This window comes from Crocodylus siamensis, chromosome 3 (assembly GCF_052110815.1).
Source record: "Crocodylus siamensis isolate JL-2025a chromosome 3, ASM5211081v1, whole genome shotgun sequence".
In the NCBI taxonomy this organism is placed as follows: domain Eukaryota; kingdom Metazoa; phylum Chordata; order Crocodylia; family Crocodylidae; genus Crocodylus; species Crocodylus siamensis.
The window spans coordinates 232,875,736-232,894,414 of NC_143397.1; the positions used below are offsets into that span (position 1 = coordinate 232,875,736).

The 18,679-nt window shown below is 40.5% G+C and overlaps 1 protein-coding gene across 4 annotated transcripts in view; it reads right to left on the reverse strand.

Annotated features, from left to right (window-relative positions):
• CSMD3 (CUB and Sushi multiple domains 3) overlaps nucleotides 1–18,679 on the reverse strand; it is a 1,311,906-nt gene that overhangs the window by 666,096 nt on the left and 627,131 nt on the right. The gene's annotated exons all lie outside the window — the stretch shown is intronic.

The window sequence follows — 18,679 nt, forward strand, 5'->3', positions numbered from 1 at the left end:
CATAGAAAAGAAAAAGCAAACCCACTTAACTCCACTTCAACAACTAAGTTCAGAAATCTCAAGTTCAAAGAAGCTAAGGCTGTGGTCTAGAAAACCACCAGAGAATGTGCTCAGAAGCATTGGAAAAACCTGTGCAAAAAGATTTAGATCTGTTTTGAAAGAGGGGGCCTTCATGGTACCTTTGATGGCATTAAAGAGGCACTTGGTCCAACTCATGAAAAGACTGCAAACCTGAAAGTGAAACATGGTACCATCCTGACTGACAGGAAAGACCAACTTGACTGAGGGACTGAACATTACAAAGAACTCAAAGGATGCCATTATCTATGATACTGCCTTAGCTGCCATTCTCCACCTTCCAATGATGTAGGACCTGAACCAAACACCAACTCGTGATGATGTAGGGAAAGCTATTAAAGAGATTGTGCCTGGGAAAGCACCAAGCAATGATCATATACCTCTGGAGCTCCTAAAGGCAAGGGGGAGAAAGCTTGCAAGCAGTATCCATGCACTTCTCTGTGCCTGCTGGGAACAAAGTCATATACCCCAGGGTCAGAAAGATGCAAATATAATTATCTATACAAAAATAAAGGAGACAGAGAAAACTGTAACAACTACTGAGGGGTATCTCTCCTCAGCATGGTTGGCAAGGTGCTTGAAAGGGTCCTGCTGAAAAGACTCCAAGTCCTTGCTGAGAAAGTCTACCCTGAGAGCCAGTGTGGGTTCAGAGCTGGACACTTACAACTGACATGTCCTTCACACTCCATCTGTCACAAGAAAAAAAACTGTGAACAACAGGCACCTCTCTATATAATGTTTGTTCACCTACAAAAGGTCTTTGGCACGATTAGCAGGGATGGCATCTACAAGATCCTGTCAAAAACTGTTTTTTCCCAAAAGGTGCTTTCCCTATTCAAGGAGTTCCATGAGGGAATGAAGGCAATCATACAGTATGAAAATGAAACATCATCTGAGTTTAGCATTGATACTGGCACCTACTAGCTTTGGCATTTTCTCTTCCATCTTCCTTAAGTACACTTTTGGAAACAATCAATCTAGTGTACTAATTGAATCAAGGACTAATGGTCTCTTGTTCAACATCAGACAATTTCAAAACAAAAGGCATGTCACCCAGCTCACTATTCAGGATCCGCTCTTTGCAGATGATACTATATTTGTCTCTAACTCACCTGATGAACCGCAGATCATGATGAACAAGTTCTCCGATGCATGCATCAAGTTTGGCATGGCAATCAGTATCAAGAAAATGGTTGTCACGTTGCAGGGCACTAACATTCCCTCACAAAATCGATATTAATAATGAAGCTCTGGACAGTGTAGACCACTTCCATTATCTTGGCTCAACTCTTACCAGCTCACTTAGCCTTGATAAAGAACTTGATGATAGAATCGGGAAAACCTCTGTTATCTTTGGCAAACTTACTGTATGTGTTTGGAACAAAAAGCTACTAACCCTGAACACAAATGTGTCCCTCTATCAAGCTTGTATCCTCAGTGCCCTCCTTTTTGGCTGTGGGTCACACAATTCCAAGCAAGAGTGGAGACTGAACAGCTTCCACCTTCGTTGTCTCAGAAAAAGTCCTTGGAATCACTTCAGACTAATGGATCACCAACAACAAGATCCTTGAGAGAAATGTCCTATGGTCAATGCAGACTATTATGGATACTTGCAGGCTTCACTGGCTGCAACACCTGAAGCACATGCCTCAAGATGCAACAGAAAGTCTGCTGAAGGCTGTGCTGTATGGCCAACTCAAGAACTACCTACAATGGCCAAAGCCAAAGAGGAAGGCCAAAGCTCCAATACAATAACTAAGTCAAGCAAAGTGTCAAGAAATTCATCATTCCCCCTGACAACTGGGAGAAACTTGTCCACAAATGCTCAGTCTGGAAGAGCCAGGTCAAAGTTGCTGCAGCCATCACAGAGAGCTATCAGACAGTCCAGGCTGAGGAGACAGGAAACAGAGTATGTTTCAACCTCTATCTGACGAATGGACCTATAGCCATTTTGGGAAGGCTTGCCACTCACACACCAGGCTCCTCTCCCACACCACTGCCAAGCACCACTGACTGAATGACTTTGTCACATCTCCTTTCATCTGTCAAGATGTTGGATGGCCATGATAACCTCATACACACATCTTTCATGTGCTCTGCAGGTGTTCAACCATCCATCCTGGACTTACCATGCCAACCACCAAGAGCTGGCCTTCTGCACGCAGATGTGGAGTCTGCAGACAAGGGGGAGGGGTTGCTTAGCTTTCAGGAGTTGAGGTGGTTGGATAGGGTGGTAGATCCAGGCCCAGGATTGGACTGCAGTTGCAGGAGGGGAGTTGGGGGTTGCTCTGAGGGGTCAATGCAGTGAGTGCTTGCACCATGAAAATCAGAGTCAGCCAGAACCCATTGGACTTTACCCATAGATCAGAATACATGGGAGGGGGAAAAAGCGCTGTTGGGCCACTTGCTAGCTTATGCAAATACAAAACCCAGGAGTCACCCTGGCAGCAAGAGCCAAGTGGCTGAGATAATGGTTCCCACATGGGAATCCTTCCATCAGATGTGTCCTTTCCTGAAAAGGGAAAGAGGGAAGTATAGGGTTTTTTGACATGGGAGATTTTTTCTTATTCCCACTGCACCATGACTGCAGCAGTTCTCAGACATAGCTTTGTGGTATTCTCCTGTCTCTGACCTGGGGGTGTACTCTGCCAAACCTGCTGTCTGCCCTTGCCTGCTAAAGTCAATGAATGCCATCCATGCCTTTCCATGAATGCCTTGCATGGAGGAGGAGCTGTTTATGAGCAAGTGCTTGGGATATCTGTGCTTAAGCTCTGATCTCTCATAAAGTGCAGCATGGTCCTAAGAGAAACAGCAAGGGCATGTCAATTATGCAGATTTATGGTCCCATTCAATGGGATTTGCTCTCTTAAGCACCCAAGAGTGTGTGTGTGGGGGGGGGAAGGGCATAACTTGGTGCCTTGGCTAGGCTCCAGGCTGGGGTAGGGGAGAAAGTGGATGTTTCATCCTCCTCCTATACCACAGCACTCCTTCCCCCTGGCCCCAACCCTTTTGTGGGCTTTTCGGCTATAATGGCCTGAGAGAGGTCTATGACTACAGTGCCTGTGGTGGCTTCAGCTCCCCACACTGTCCCTTATCTCCTGCCCCCGCCCCACACTCTAACCCCACCCCCGGGTGCTCTGCATTTCCCCTGGGGCCTGTGTCCCCATCATGGTCACATGGAGTTGAAGCACACTTTACAATCACAGGTTTCATGGCATCCTCATACGGGGCCTGACTTTTCAAAATATGCCTGGCCCTGTGTGTTGGGGTGGGAGGGGGGGTGTCAACTGGCCTGTTTTGGGTGAGGAAATGGCACAGGTCCTTGTAGCATGGCTTGCTCTGCCTCTAGCCCACAATCTGTTTTTTAGCATCAAGCATGCACTGTCTTGGAAAGACACTGCAACCAGTCCCTATTGTATCCATGTCCCTGCATCTGTTGGATGACGTGCTTGAAGACATCTCTGATTTGATGCCCTATCTGGAGCTAGCACTGAATCCTTGGCCAAGATGGTGATGATATCCTTTATTTCTATGAGCTTCCAACTGTGTGCCTGGGTTTGGCTGGTGGTGGTGCATGAGGCAGGTTCATCCATGGTCTGAGGCAGTGCCTATGGGGTCTTGTTTCCATGGGTGGGTGAAAGCCTAGCTGTGAGGGGGTGGGTGGATGGATGGGTGGATGGATGGATGGAAACAGTGGCAGACACACAAAGGTGCAGCACAAAGGTGGTTCTCTCACTTCAGAGGCTTGGGGCCTATGCTTCTGTTTCACTTGGGCTCCACTGCTCAGGTCACTCCCACAGTCTGAAAACATCTAAGGGCTTTCAGAAGATGCCCTGTGATTATGGCAATGCCACATGCCCTACCTAGGCTGTAAAATTAAAGGGTCCTTGGCCCTTAATCAAGGAGCTGCCTGCCCACACCCCACATGGCCCTGTATGTCCCAGAGGTGCCTATTTGCTCATCCTGGCTTGAAGGCTTCTTTTGGGGAGATTCCAATATTAATACAGAAGTCACAAGTGTGTTGTGTTATTACAAATTAATTTTGCTATTTAAAAAATAAACAAACATATCTAGACATGTAAATAAAAACATTTAGCTATGTAGTTTATAAACCTGAGCAAGGCAGAAAGTTGGGCTAAATCATGGTGATAGATATGGTATGGAGAAGTATGAGATTTTAAAAGAAAGGTGATCATGAAGGAGGTAGGAGATAGAGATAATGAGAAATCTTCTCCTCTTGTTACTTCCCATCATACAGAGCTGTAACCTTTCAAGAACAGACCTAAGCAGAACTATTCTAGTGTTGTAGCCAAAACCATATGCCAGGTTCAGATCTAAGACTCTAATGCAAACCTTCCCCTACTCACCTATATTGAAATTTCATATTTAAGGTTTTATCCCTTCTCTACATGAAAGTGATTTTGCATGTACTAGGCAAATAGAGAGAAGTTTTGGTTCAGGGTTCAGATCTAACCTAAATCTCAACCAAACACAAACTTGGTTTGAACATGACTCTGTTTGCATCAGACAATTACAAAATTCTTTGGAGAGAGGTATTTAGTCATGTGTGTCTCAAGACAGACAGAAGGCAGGGTAGATTTGCTCCTTATAGATGACCTATTAAGTAAGCAGCTGCTTACTACATCAGATGCATCTGAAATCACTTTGCAGAATGCATGATGGAGAGAGTAGATGCTGTGGATTGTAGATACCAAAAACAAGAAATACAGTTTACTTTGTGGTTATTTTTTCCCCACAAAAGGCTTCAAAGAAAGTGAAGTGCTATTAAAATAGTTAAGGCAATAATTTCCTTCCTGATTAGAACCACATACGTACATACCTGGCTCTTATAATTATTTTCTTTACAGCTGTGTAGAGCTCAGCAGCTTCACCTGATAACCTTAGTTGCTTCCTTCACCCTCCTCAACTTTAGCTTTGAAATCAGGTTCAAATGTATTAACCATACTGGGTTTGCTCCAGCCAGGACTGTAGTTGCACAGCTTCCACTGTGATTAGTACAGAAACGTCTAACATGGAAATGCTACCTGTTTTATTCTTGTTTGTTTGAAATCTGACACAGTAAATATCCCTGAATTTGCTATGTTTTCTCCCGCTTCCTCCAAACTGTAGAATTCTGTAGATTTTTTTGTATTATTTGTCACTGCTCTTAAAATGATTACTCAGCTGCAGGTGGGACTTTCCCCAGGCCAGGGCAGTTCTTTAATTCACTGCCAAGTCACAAAGGCAGGTTAGAGGTGTACATTATAGACTAAACAGTATAGCGAAATGACCCATTCCTGGTTCAGTTGAAATCAAGGGAACATTAGCCCTGACTTCAGTGAATACAGGATCAGGCCATAAATCCTTGAAAAATGGCAAGCCCAATTTCAGATTTAAATATTACTACATTTCGACAACTTGCATGTTACTGAAAAAACTTGTGATAAACATTAAAAAACCCTCCAAACCCCCAAATTCACTTCACTATTAAACCACTTCAGAAAACACACAATGGGAGTGTTACTACCCTGAGTGCAAATACCAATGCCTTTGAAAACCTTCAAAAAGTTCTTGGTAAGCAATTTATTGTACTGGCAGGTAGCGGTACAGTGCCAGTCCTTCAGATACACAATGCCAATCATATTATCTGATAACATTAGGGTACCAACTAATTAATCAATTAAAAAAGAACTGATGGACTACTGATCTGATAATTGTAAGTCATGTTTTCTGGGACATGAGCTGGCAAATGGGACAACCTGACTGCCTCTGCTCACTAAGGAGTCAGGAGGGTGGCCCTGTTTGTCTCTTGGCTTCCAAAATTCTGTACAGATTTTAAGAAATCTACTGGGTTCAGAAGGAAAGGGGGGGGGAGGGGTCAGCAGGGTGCCGCAAAGCCCCATGGGATACCAGCAGAATGTGGCCTACTATGAGATGCATCACAGCCCTCTAACCTACTACACTGAACTGGGATACCATACCCATCCAAGGTTATCTTAGAGTGGGAGTCGCCATTTTTACAGTGATTTATGTGCCCTGACTGTCTATTTGGTTATAGTTATAGAGCACTGTATGGTTTCCATGGAATAAGTGTCATGTCTGTATCTGGCCAAAATATTGTCTCCCATCTACCCCCCCCACCACCCTTTCTTTAAAACTTCTTTAAGTAATCAGTTGTCAAGAGAAGTATCCTCCAAAACCAAAAGAATATGAATTTTTAGTATGAATAATTTTGACCAATAATCATAAATTATACCCGCAAAGCACAATATCGATTTTACAATCATAAGGCACTTAAATGCCAATTTGCTAAGTCTCACTACTAATTCTATTGAAAATGCAACATTTTGTATTTTCAATGCAATTTGCCGACATTAATTAATGAATCTTTACAACACGCAGAGAGATATTTATTTTAAGCATTGCTTTCGTTATTTTAAAAATGGAGAAACAGATGGAATAAGGTTAAAGTCTAAACTGTGAAGCCTCTATTTTCATCAATTTGAAAAGACTACTCCTGTGAGGAACTGCTAAGTGATATGGGTCAAAGGCTCACAATGTGGTCCAAAACAACAGAGGCAGAATTCTGTTCAACTCACTACTTCAAGGTGCAGAATACTAGTGGGACTGTAAAAAAAGGTGGTATTTTCTGGAATGATATTTCAAACAGTCCTTTGAAACTCTAGTTCTGACATTTCAGATCAAATTTTCTGAAGTACTGTGTCCAAAAAAGGCATCCTGTAGCTGTGAACTGAATGGTAAGAGTTACTTAATTGCATGTCACAGACACCTTGTCAGTGTAAAAAGACAAACTGTAGTTGCTCACTGTTATCTGCTATTTTAGACACTGTGCTGCAATATATTGGTTGAGTTACACTGAAGTATGCTGCTGTTACACTGTGTGACTACTCTACCCCCGGGACTCTTGTAGAAAAGAGATGTGTATCATGAGGCTATCACAATGCCAAAAATTGTAAATGCATACATTCCATTAGAGAGATGCTGGACAATTTCAGAACCAAAGTATTATCAAGGAGAATCCAAAGGCATTTACAAAGAGGTTTTAGATTTGACAATGTATTTTATTACCTGATATGCACATTTTCTCAGATTGACACACATACATGAAATTGTCAAGAAAAAAGAACAATTTTGGAGAAACTATGGAGGGTAAAAACCCATTAACCAGTATATATGGATATTTCCAAAAAATATTTCATGTTGTTTTCAACTTCCCTCTCAAGATGTTAAACATTTATATTTTATTGTCCTGATTTGGCCACTTTGCACCACTTAAGTGATATCTATCTTGCCTTATGTGTTAATAAATGAGTTTGTCTCACCCTCCTAGTATGAAATATTAATAAAATATGCCAATTCTTTATCTTCACCCAGCAGGTTTTTCTTCTTCTTCAATCCCCTAAATAAATAATCCTTTAGGCTTGTGTTTCATTGGTATAAAATATGAATAGCAGTTTAAATTATTCATAATGAAAAAGTCACTGAAGATATTTGCATTGGTATATCATACTTCTGCTTATACATGTAGCATGGTTTTTAGCTGAGATACTTTTTGGGACCCAAAAAGTAATGGGGAGAGTGATACAGTGTGATGTGCAAGAAACTGATGAATGGACCTTGTAAATATGTAACTGAAACAAGCCGATTCGGAAATTGTTTCAGACCAGAGCACGTCACAGTTTCTGCTTTCAGCTCATAGGTATAGATATATTATTATACCTAACATATGTACATTTTTGTACATGTTGGTCAGATGTTACCATATCTGAAGATTAAACATTCTTAATAATTATTCCAAAGCAAATGAAAAAATGGCATATATTTATAAATACTTTAATAATAAATAAAGTTCAGTAAGTGACTGAGGGTAAGTCAAAATGATGTCCTGAAAATTGAACGGATAGTAGTAAATTACCTCAAGACAGCCATGCAGACCTTCAGCTGTAGCAGGGAAATATACTGCACAGCTCAGAAAGGGGTCTTTTAAATATGGGGCAACAGATATCCACTGCAATGAAATGGTACAAATTATTACTATCTTTTGTCATGACCACATTGTTGTATGACAAAGGGTATGGATATTATTTGCTTTCACTTTGTGCCACCATAACATTTTTTTTCAAAAAGCAATGTCTGTTTCCACCCTAACAAAATCTGTTGAGTTTCTAACTTTGGTTGACTGTCCAATAGATCGGGTTGGGATTAGCAGGCTCTACTGAAGCCCTGGACATGTATCTTTCTTTGGCCTTACCTCCTGCCAGGAAAAAAGTGGGGAAAGAGCTGATATCCCGGCTGTCTGCTTTTAATAGTTTCCTTAAATAAAATGGTCCTCCTAGGGCCTGCTGTAACAGCTTTAGGATACAAAGAAAGCATGTTGCAAACACAATCTGTCTCCAGGATACACCAGACCAGAATACCATAGGTGAAATATTAATCTCACTGAAGTCAGCTGGAGTTTTTCTACTGACTTCTACAAAGATAGCATTTAATCTTGCAGTAAACTGGATAATTTGCCTATGGGATAATTCATCATTATGGTTTAATTCTCTGTTATTCTGATTCCCCATCAGCACACCCTTCTCCCCTCATCGTCTTAACAATGACGAGTAACTGATGAAACACTGAATAATTCATGATTTTTTGCCTTCCTAATGAAATGATGAAAAATCAAAATTCCCTGTATATGCTGAAGATTTGAATTAGCAAACAAACTGGAATCAGTGAAAAAGGAAATAAAGGATGTGATGATGTTAAAAAAAAAAAAGCAATATTTTTAACATATCTCTATATGGTTTTGTGTCAGCATCGATACCAAACTTCAAATAACTGGTCAGATATCAGCATTCCAGATTAGACCCACATGACACTGCTATTATGTAGGGACTATTTAATATGGTATATATGACAAAAGGCTATAAGCAGGATGCAGTTGAGAGAGATACATTTTTCTCTCTCTCTCCCCCCGCATTCCCCAACTGTATCATTTTACCTGAGGTAAACCCTTTAGATTTCACTAACTTTAATTTACAATGATAATTAAAGAAGAAAGGAACATAAGTACAATGATTTTTAAAAAGCTAATGTAATTAGGTTTTCAATGTAGCAAACAAACAAACAAAAAAACCACAATAAAAACATGGAATTGCTTAGCCATTCAAAGCTGAAACACAATACCCGCCCCCCTAATATTATAGAGGCCTTTTGGACAAAAACAAAAAATCAAAAAATGTCCTCTTTGGATCAGTATTTTCTCACTCGTTGTGTAAAACATTGAGATGGTTTGCATGTTTATTTATAGTAGGCACTATCTTTTGTCAGAGACAAATCCCTGGCATTGTCCTTATCAGAAAGATGGGCAGTTAGGTTTTTTCTGTGGACACAGAATTCAAGGTTCCTGTTCATTTTTTCATTCCTCAATTTACTCTCGCTGCATCCCATACACAAATGTTTTGACTGCTTTGAGCTGCATCATTTTTTGCTTTTATTTTTAGATTAGACTACATTCATGGGTTTCTCTTTGATGTTCAAGCAATCACAACAAAATGTAAACTAATGTTACCATCACTATTACTTCATTATTTAAATCATTCCCTTTTCAAAATGTCAGGGCCAAAAAATTCTTACCATCTAAATTATCACAAATTGGTTGCAACTCTCTTACAGAAAACTTTAACTTAACTGACATGAAACATTTGAAATTTAGTTGGAGCACAAAGGGGCAAGCATTTACTTTGTTTTATGAAGATTAAAAATATATGTAATAGCATCCATGATTCACAGACCCATTCATTTCCAAACTGATAAAATCATGTCTAATTTGGGAGCCAGGTATGTTATCATCCAAGACAACTTTATTTGGAGAATCTTATATTTAGTTCTTAATCTCCAAATGCTCTGGATTCATATTTTTCTTGAGTCTTGTTTGTAGCTCTGATACATCACAGTTCCCTACCCCCAGGCAGTGACTTTAATTATATTCTTAATAACTGAAGAGATAAAGTTCCTACTGCACAGTTTAATGAGAATGCTAATATACAAATCTGTACAACAACAATACAAAGATGCAGGCCTCAAAGATAGCAGCCCCTTACGCTCCCTGATCAATGAGTTTTAACATTTGACTTCTAGCCACATGATCCTCCCTACACAATTGATTTGTATTTAATTCCTCAAACTCTGCCACATGAACCATAAAATCTGTTATTACAGGCATTGCTATCCTTGGCAATACTATAAATACTTACTGAGGATCAATAGTGTCCTGCATTCCCATTAAAACAGAGGATTTTTGTTTTCTTTTGAGAAATTTCTTTTCATTAGAAACAGACATTAACACAATTGAAGACTGGACCAGAAATGGTTGTGACAATGCAGCCCAAAAGAAATTAGATGCTTTTCTCACAGCCTTAAATTTCATTTTTGCATGGATAGGTCCATACTGCTCTCAGATTATCAAAAGGCACGGTTCTACTCCACTGCAAATAAGGCTTGGAAATGAATGGCACATCTGCTTAACAGTGTGGTACTAGGGGCCAATTGTTATTCAGTAACTCAGGAGGCAGATGGCTTACTGGGACCAAAGATATTTCTCCAGTCTGTGTTGCACTGATATAAATTGATACTGAAGATAGTCCAGAGAGAAATAGATTCTTAGAGCCAAATTCAACTGTGGCATAAGAATGAGATCAATGGGAATCATAACCATTTACACTGCTGATGATTGTGTCTTTTAGACTTGTACATCAACCCTCTTTCCCTCAGAATATTGTATATTTTGGGGAACTAGTTACAAATGACAAAACAGAAGAGACCTTAAAATACTCAAAGAATCTAAATCCTTGAGACTGACAATTTTGTTTTAAAATCTTATAAACATTGGACACATCATCTAAACTGTCAGAGATGCTTTGGGACAGGTATTTTTCCCCTCACTGTAGTTTCTATTTCTGTGCTTTATAAGGAAGGAAATACCATATCAAACACAATTCATAGAGATCTCTCTTTTTGCTTAATATGAATTTAAGCACTAAAGCGAAGATGTGGGCTACAGCTATGTGTACACTACCTCTGTACTGAACTGAGAACTGCCTTCAAGAAATGTGTCCTGCACACTTGCTAATGCTCAGCACATGCCAAAGCACAGAAATTAGATAGTGCATCTGGCTTAGAGTGGTCTTGAGAACACACTAAGAATCATGCCCAAGATGCAGCTTGACAGGGTAGGTGCACATTTTACAGTAAGATTGACCTAACTGGGGTTAAATCAATTTAAGTGCCAAATTATACAGATGTTCAGGGAGATTAGATCAGGCTAAAATGCCACCCCAATCTTAGTTCACCTGAGGAGGTACACTAAATTAGATTGGAAAGAGGTTATCCTGATCTACAGAACATCTGTACATACAGGCTCAGGAAGTCCAGCCATTCACCCCAGCCCCAGGGTTGTACTTTTCCTGATCCCAATCTTGACCAAGCTATTTTTAGCCTTCTAACTTCCCCATCCCAGAATGGAGAATTCCCCCACACCCAGCCACAGACCCTCTAACCCCCCTATGGACTTGCTAGTCCCTACCCATCCCATCAACCTCCCCCCACCCAGTCCCACCAAAGCACCCTGTGGACTAACTAAGCCCCTCCAACCCCACCCTGCCCTCTCACCAACCCAGTTTACTTAGATTATGTTCCTTCTGAATGTCTAGTCAAGCAGGATCTGATCTATGATCATGTAGCTAAAAGCAAAACATGTGATTGTAGAGTGGGTGCTTGGAACGTCTGCATGTACCCAGAGTTGTACTAGAGCACAGGAGCAGAGCTGCTCTAAAAACTACTGTCTAATTTCCGGGCTTTGGTGCGAGCCAAATGGAAGAAAATGGGCATCTAAGCAGTAATGAGAAGTAGTGTAAGTGAGCCCCAAGAATCAGGTCCTTTCACTCGTGTGCATGTTGAACAGCACTTATTGCAGATGTACTATTTATTCCCTATGGTCCCACCATGTGTTCCCCTACTGCTTCCCTTTTGATGCCTTTGTCTGCCCACTACTGCCTTCCCTCCAACCCCTCACTCCCATCCCTATGCTACTCCCACACCTTGCTTGCCCTCCTCCAGCATGCACTACTCATGCAGTTTGGTTATGGCTCCAGGGCAGCCAGCAACAACAGAGGCCCAGGCTCAGCCCCAGCCCAGACCAAGCAATGAGAAGAGGTGGCAGTTCCCAGCCAGGCCAGGTTGGGGCTGGAGCAACAGGAGCCAAAGTTGAAGGTAAGTGGGGAGAGAGCACAACTGGGGAAGTTGGGGACAGACTGTGTGGTCTCCCCTGTGCTCCCCTTTAGCTGCACATGCAGATCTCCCCCATTATACCCTCCCCACCTCCCACCCCGGCACTGTGAGACTCCTTAACTACCAAATGAGCCATCCCAGCCCAGGGGAGGTGGCAGTTCAGCTTCAGTTTCAGCCCTGATGAATATCCAAGATGAGATCCCCACCACCACCCACCCATGTTGACTGGGAAAAACATTCTTGTTTTGGATTTGAGTAAATATAGTATCATTGCTTATTACCTCCAAAACAAAAGGAAAATGTTTCCAGCAAGCAGTGAAAGACAATTCAGAATTGGATGGTTGCCCAAAGCAGAGGCAAAATAAGCTAAACAAACGTAACCCCATCATCCCCCAACATCTTGGCATACGTAGTAAAACTGCCCCATTCCCAATCACCCTATTTTATGGCAATTTCTTCATTTCTTCATTCCACTTTGTGAAAAATAACTTCTTATTTTGTGCACTGCTAAGCATATATATGTTGCAATAATACTCCTGGGTCAGCAAGTAATGTTCTAATGCCAGGCAAGTTGTGATTTTCTGGGCTTTTCTTGGGGAGTGGGGAGGGTGGGAATCCTACCTACTCCTTAATATGCCCTGTCAGTGTTACTACTGCAGTACTTTGCAGAATTTTTTGCATGAACAATGGATCAAGAAAGGTGTAACTGGCTAAGGCTAGTTTAATGGTTGAAGTTGTAATTTTTTGATAGTGTCCTAGTTCTCTCTAATTTTCTTACTAGGAATATATATTGCCATTCAAAAAATAAATTAAAGTAACTTTGATGGGACCATCTTGGAGCAGACAACTGAATACTAGCATAAGTATCCTCTCCCATTAAAAGACATATTGATGCAGTCAGCAAAACTAGATCAATTGCTGCACTCAGATGTTCAGGAGAAAGCACTGTGAAATAAATTATTTAAATATATATTTGAGAACTCAGACAATGCTGCATCTACAATTCAAATAATAACCTCAGAGTTCATCTCCATTTTCAACTTGTGTTGCTGAAGAATCAAGAAGCTCCTAAAAATGGCAGAGAGACAAAGGGATAAAGCATATGTGACTGGAAGTCAGGTCCTATTCAGTCATCTATCTGGATTTTCCTAATCCCAGCTAGGTCCCTGTGGGAAAAAAAAATCTTCTTTTTGACCTTTTACTTCTCATTGCTATAAGAGAGAGACAGCTTAGACTGTAAAGGGTACTTTCATCAGGACATTAAGAACACTCTACATATATTCATAGAGTTTAAGAACAGAAAGTTCCATTAGATCTTAAAATTGGATTTCTTGTATATTACAGGTTATTGCAATTTACATAGTTACCCTTATACTGAGACCAAAAACTTCCTAGTAACTTTTAACCAGATCATATCTTATGTTTTACTAAAACGTATTTCCCAGGACGCTCTAAGGACATTCTTGCTCCATTAAGAAATGGAGAATCCACCACCTCATCAGTAGTTTGCTCCAATAATTTTTAAAAAAAGGGGGGGAGGGGGTTGTTCCCAGTTGGAATTTCTCTAGCTTCATCTTCCAGCTAGTTGTTCTTGTTATACCCTTCTCTTCTAGATTAAAGAACTCTTGAGTATCCTATTTTTCTCCTTGTGAAAGTACTTATACAAGGTAATCAAGGCAACACTAAATACTATTTTTTAATAAGCTAAGTCTTTGGGTCTCTTTTTGTAAGATTTCTTCTCCAGTTTTGCATATTTAAGACTTGTCGGTACTCTTTCCAATTTTACCATATCCTTTTTTAATGTGGCATCAAAAACTGTATTCAGTATTGCTTGTAACATGGTCATATAGAGATGTAAAATAATTTCACTGCCCATCCCCTCCACCTGTTTGTCACCCAAGAATCCCTTTATCCCCATTTGTCATATCAGTGCCATAGCAAATGGGGGTGGAGGGGAGCAGCAGGGCAACCACCCCAGGGACTGAAGAGAAGAGGAGCCAACAAGTTTTGCCCAGCTGGGGCAGGGCAGGGCATGGGATGGAGCTGAGAATGCTCATGGGGGGGGCACAGAGATGGGGGGAGGGTGGGACTGCTCTGTGCACTCACAGGCAAGCTTGGGGGGCATGTGCACCCCAGATCTGTGCGCAGGGCAAGGGCGGGCTGCTGCTGCAGGCTTTGCCCCAGGTGCCCATCTTCCTTGAAACGGTACTGCATCATACAATTGCATTAGGATTCATAACAAGTAGCTTGTCCACAATGATCCCTGGATCCTATTCAGATTCTCTACTTTCCAGGTATACTGTTTTAGTCTGTAGGCATGACATATACAAATTCCTTCTACCTAGATATGTAACTTTGCATTCTGTTGTATTGAAGTTTTGTGTTGGAAGAAGCCCCAGTTTATCCCACAAATGCTCTGTCTTCCTTCAACTTAATATTATTTGTCATTTTACCATTCTTGTGTCAACTGCAAATGGGATCAGCAGTGATTTTATATGATAATCAACGTACTGGAAGAAAATGTCAAAGAATGCTGCGACCCCTCCCTATGGAACTTCATTAGAATCACCTCCCTCCAGTGATTTTCCCATCATTGACTAGTCTCTTTAATTTTTCTCTTTAGCTCTGTCAGTGAACTAGATCTTAATCCATTTAACATTAACATAATTGATATGATATTGCACTAATGTTTTAATCAGATACCAGCAGGCAATACAGCATCAAAAGCCTTACAAATGTTCATGTCTTATGCTTCTAAGTATGCAGTTATCTTTATCAACCAAACTTGCTGTTTCAAAGAATGAACTCAGGTTTGTTTGACAAGATCCATTTTTCATAAAGCCTGACTGGCATTAATTTTATTTAATTATTTATTAATGGATGGCATTAATTACATTCTATTAACCGATTCTTTATTTCATAGATTTCATAGACATTAGGGACTTTTCCAGAAGAGACCTTGCAAGATCATGGAGTCCAGCCCCACTGCCATAGGAAGGAACTCTGCTGGGGTCAAATCCCAGCAAGATATGTATCCAAACACCTTTTGAATCAGTCCAGAGTAGGTGCTTCCACCACCTCTGGGGGAAGTCAGTTCCAGACCCTGGACACTCGGACTGTAAAGGAGTTTTTCGTATGTCCAGTCTAAATCAGCTTTCCAGGCATTTGTGGCTGTTAAATCTTGTTATCCCTTGGGGAGCCCTGATAAACAACTCTGTTCTCCCAGATCTTGGAGCATACCCTTTATATATGTATAGGCTGCCACCAAGTCCTCCCTGAGCCTTCTCTTCTCAAGGCTGAAGAGTCCCATGTCTCTCATCCTCTCCTCATAAGGCTTTCTCTCTTGGCCTTTGATCATGTGGGTGGCTGTTCTCTGGTCTCTCTCAATCCATGTCCCTCCTGAAGTGGGGGGTCCAAAACTGGCTGCAGTACTCTGGCTGTGGCCTCTCTAAGGCTGAGTAAAGTGGGAGGATGACATCCCTGGTTTTGCTTGAGATGCACCAATGAATGTATGCCAGAGTTTGGTTTCCTTTTCTGGCTACAGCATTGCATTGGTGGCTCATGTTCAACTTATTAACTGAATCCTGTATCAGGCTTTTGGCTAAGGTGACCTAGGTTACTCAACTTGCCTGCTTTGTATTTGGATACAACATTATCCCACATTTTAGAATCATGACCATTATTTTTCCCACAACACTGTTATTCCAAACATGCCTTAACACATATAACAACCCAATAAAACACTTCTATACATAGTTACTTTTTAGCATCAATAACCCTATTTCTATTCACCAGAAGATTAAATGTATGCTTAAATGGTAAGCATTTCAAATCTATGGATCTTGACCTTAGCTGTTTGTGGAATAGGGAGATCAATATAAAATGTACACAAATGCTTACGTACGTTACTCAGTCGGGATCATAGCACAAGTAGCAGTGACATATTTAAGGCTGCAGACTGTTTGCATTGTAAAAGCACCTGTTTTCCTTTATATTTCAATTTTTAATCTGAAAGTTCTCAGACATAAACTCTCACTAAAGCCAATTTTCTTGCAAAGCTAGTATCAGAACAGTTAACCATTGCTGAAACCATTGCTTACTAGTTCCAGCTAAATTGATAAAATGGTTTTGGTTTGAATGAGTTATAAGGTTTTGGAAATTATATTTTATGCAAAGAGTAATCTTTGAAAGACAACAGGACCAAGGCAGAGCTCCACTATATGGCTCAAACAACTCAGTGGAACTTGAATTATGAGTTCTAGGCCCATGTCAGCCTAAAAAGAAGTAAACTCAGATCAACTGTCCCTCAGGAGAGTGCCCTCACCACTTTTCATCATCCATTTGGAGGTGGAACAACACTCCTCATGATTCCTTTTGAAGCTGTGCCACTATGTAGAAAAGAATTCAAGATTAATTGGGCCAGAGATCAAAAGTATGACTCTTAACTCAGTGAGTAAAACACTTGCCTGGGTGAGAGGAGATTGGGGCAATGATCCCTGGGTCCAAGAACTGCTCATGCATGTTGTCCAATGAGTGTTAACTCTAAAATCCCTAAATGAGACTTAGATTGGATATCCAGAACTGGGGTTCCCCCTCTTTCAAGTGAGCAGTTTCAAGACTGGGCCAAAGTTGTGCTACTTCTCCTTGTCAAAAGTATCTCTCTCTCTCTACCCATTCTCCCATGTCAAAGCTTCCATAGGAAGGGTGGAGAGGACCCCATATCTTGGGACAGCCTGTAGTCAAGTGACTAAGGCACCTTCATGTGCCACCACACAGGAGAGTGCCTCAACCACCTGACTAAACCATGAATGGTTGTAAAATAGTGGGGGGCAGCTCAACTGAACTGCTTCATACCTTGTAGCTCCAACCATGTTTTAAAATCAGAGACCTCTGTCCCATTTTTAAAGGAATACATTCAGCATCTAACCCCAAGGGAGAGGTGGAGAGATCAGGTTTATGAATCCAAATCTGATCTGGATGTCACTAGGCAACCAAGAGTCTAGGTCCTGACACCTCACAGGGGTACCAACTCACCATGTCATGTTAGTGAGCTCAAACAGTTTCACTGTGGTTAATCCAATTCTGAGGTTCCCAAGACACTGATATAAAGCCAGAGAAGCTTATATGTACAACTCATGTGACACAAGGAGAGAGGCACATAAATGTTTTAATTTTATATTTTCAATTATAATATTTAATACAAAAATAAGACAAAAATGTGAGCAAAACATAACTTTGCATTCTGAGCTGTCAAAATGTCATTTGGACATTGTCAGAACTTCCCCCCTCCCCACCCCCAGATACACACCTTTTTTCCCTCCAAAATAAGGTGTCACTAAGCATTTTGGTTTCCTTGGTAGTGCATTTTTTCTGCTGGAAAACTAATCCATTTAAGTTTTTCAACCATCTCTAGTAATATGAACAGTGTACATTAATTTTCAGTCTAGGTTAACTGTGCACACCTTATTATGAAATGAAAGTACACTAACAAGACAACATTAAATTTGCATGCTTCAACAGTAAATAGGTAGAGAGATCATAAGGGGACAACTATGACAACTGGAAAAAACAGCTTTGAAGCAGTCCAGTTGTACAGTCAACAGCCATTTCTCCCTCCTTGGAGGCCAAACGAATCACCTCTGTGATAGCCAAAGCAGCAGCCGCACAGTTAATGAGTAATGCAAGATTGCTCCTGAGTCAAAAAAATCAATGATTCATTGCTAAGCTTATTTCATACATTTCAAATTCTGCTCTCAGAAACACACAGCCCTTTAACACAAAACAGAGAGAAGCCATTTGAACAGGATAATAAGGGTGATGAAATGCCAAAAAAGGAACATTAAAAATTATATCCCCTAGTTAAAATGAAAAATGAATTCATTGCATTTTTAAATAAAGATGTGTTTCTCTTATCATTCCTCCCCATTATGTAAATATATAATTCTCAATACAAAACACTGCTTGGTTTTGACCCTGCAAAGAACAAGTCAATACAGTATAACTACAGGATAATCTAAAACACAACTACTCAAAATAAAACTGCAATATAATACAGAGAAAAAATTATGTTTAATAATGAAAGGCTTTGTTTCATAGAAATTTTCATTAAGTCTAAGGAATATTAATTGTGTGAATGTAAATTAGCTGAATTAGGAGTTCATTTAACAGGGAGAGGACTAAACATTTTGAGTAAAAATCATTTCATAGGAGAAAACTAAAATGTCTTATTTTCATCCACCCAAAATTCCAGTGGACACTAAAGAGTACCTCAGAAAAGAAGCAGCATTAAAGAACACTCTGCACT